Genomic DNA, 2,439 nt, shown 5'->3' on the forward strand with positions numbered 1-2,439 from the left:
CGGGCGCCGCCACACGGCAGGTCTACTCTAGAGAGATTCCCTAGCACTCGCCCCAGTAGTACAGCCGACTTTGCTAGCGATGGTTCACTGACTACATACGCTCTCATTTACAGAGACGACAGTTTAGCATAGCCTTCAGCTACGTCATTTGCTACGACCTAGCAAGGCGCCATATTCTTCAAGAATGTATTCTGAACAGTTAATATTGTGAATCACGTACCGTCAAGAGCGACGTTCATCATTAATGGATTAAAATTCAGTATCAAACTAATTACGTCCGCTTTCTGAATTCTCATTCCTTGTCATGTTCCAGACCTCACGTCAGTGTAGTTCTTCCCTCCTCACGCCAGCCTGCGTGAGCTAAAACGCTTGCATTTCGGCCTCCATTCGTAACACGGTGTTGGCTCTTCTGCCAACACAACAGTCTCTATGAGACATTAAAGTAAAGTGAAGACATTAAAGATAAGTGAAGACACCAGAAGGAAATATGATTAAAGTGTCGAGTGAGCCACTGGCCCTGGCAGCTGCAGCAGAATGCGATACACAAGCGCTGACAATACGATAGAGTTCAATGCACTTGTACTTTTCTACAGTACAGCAAGTATTATATATTTGGATACAAATACTGAGCTGTGTTTCTCAAGCAAAGAAGAACTAAGTGTATTGCAGAAGCAAGAATGCAACGGTTTCCTAAACGCTATGATGCTGAGAGAATCTTCAGAAATTATTAGTAGCCCTGGGGCTGGTCTAAAATCAAAACAAGAGAACTCTTTCGTCTTCAGTCGTAGGGTATATGGACTGTACACAGCTTTGCTTTCGGTGATGAAACACCCAAGTCATTTATATGGACATTGTATTGTGTTTACCTGCAGAGAAACGTGCTTCACTCTCGAAATTGGAAGAAGAATTTCAGACTGGTCACTGCGGAAGAGTAGAATGGGCATAAGACCTGAACGAACAATAAACACAGGCTTGATTGGCTCCTGCTATGCTGTTATGCTGTTAATTCAATTAAACTCATCATCTACATTCATCAGCTGAAAAGGACTTTGAATTTTACATATACTTATTATACTATTATATACTTATATACTATATATATATATATTATATATTATATACTATTATATAATATACTTATTATACTATTATAAACAGTTCACACTCTGAAGTTTCCTTAAAGTTTTTCTTTTCTATTGTTTTGGGCTGAATAATTTCTTGTGAAAAGTTAAATTCACGTCTGAAGTGTTCGGTTTTGTACTCCACTGAATCTGTTATTTTTGTTTTTTTTTTGTAATAGTGTATTTCACTGCACCAATAATTGGTGCATGGTCACTGACTGATCAATAATATTTTCGTGGCTATTATGCCTAAATGAGTGAGAATAATTCAATAAATGAAGCACAAAAATAGCTCAGCCAACACCAATTTTTTACAGGAAATATATTCGCAGTTGCGAATATGGACCACCTTCGGCTGCATATTAGAATGACGACAATGAGTATTTGAATCAGACTGAAACTCGAACCTGGCTTTCCTGCTTGAAGTGTAAAGCAGAAAATCCGGGTTCGAGCTCCAGTCTGGCTCAAATATTCACTGTCGTCATTCAAATACGGCAACGGCCTTGCCGCAGTGGATTCACCGGTTCCCGTCAGATCACCGAAGTTAAGCGCTGTCGGGCGTGGCCGGCACTTGGATGGGTGACCATCGGGGCCGCCATGCGCTGTTGCCATTTTTCGGGGTGCACTCAGCCTCGTGATGCCAATTGAGGAGCTACTCGACCGAATAGTAGCGGCTCCGGTCAAAGAAAACCATCTTAACGTCCGGGAGAGTGGTGTGCTGACCACACGCCCCTCCTATCCGCATCCTCAACTGAGGATGACACGGCGGTCGGATGGTCCCGGTGGGCCACATGTGGCCTGGTGACGGAGAGCTTCTTCTTCTTCATTCAAATATACAGTGGAAGGTGGCTCATATGCGCAACTACGAATACATTTCCTATATTTCTTGACGGCTGTAGTCGGTGCAATGCCTGTTCCTTCGGATCTGCATGCACTTCCAAAGGAATGTTGCATCATATTTCTTAATAACGAAGACACTGCTGTTTCGTACTTTTTTTTGTAATTTAGTGTTTATAATTTGTGAAAAGTTCTAGAAATTTCTCATATTTTCAATGTTTATACATACCTGAATATTCGATATTCGTATAAATAGTAGCATGCTCTATCGTGGAGTTCAGTTCTGTTCTGACTGTACCCTGGTGTTCGTAGTAAACATGCTTGCTATGCACACTATGTGATCAAAAAGTATCCGGACACCTGGCTGAAAATGACTTACACGTTCGTGGCGCCCTCCATCGGTAATCCTGGAATTCAATATGGTGATGTCCCACCCTTAGCCTTGATGACAGCTTCCACTCTCGCAGGCATACGTTCAATC

At 42.0% G+C, this 2,439-nt stretch overlaps 1 pseudogene; it reads left to right on the top strand.

The window, feature by feature from the left end:
* The first annotated feature begins 1,614 nt into the window (after nucleotides 1–1,614).
* LOC126268525 (5S ribosomal RNA) lies at nucleotides 1,615–1,732 on the top strand (annotated as a pseudogene).
* The last annotated feature ends 707 nt before the right edge of the window (nucleotides 1,733–2,439 follow it).

The sequence above is a fragment of the Schistocerca gregaria genome, chromosome 4 (genome assembly GCF_023897955.1).
Source record: "Schistocerca gregaria isolate iqSchGreg1 chromosome 4, iqSchGreg1.2, whole genome shotgun sequence".
Classification (NCBI taxonomy): Eukaryota; Metazoa; Arthropoda; class Insecta; order Orthoptera; family Acrididae; genus Schistocerca; species Schistocerca gregaria.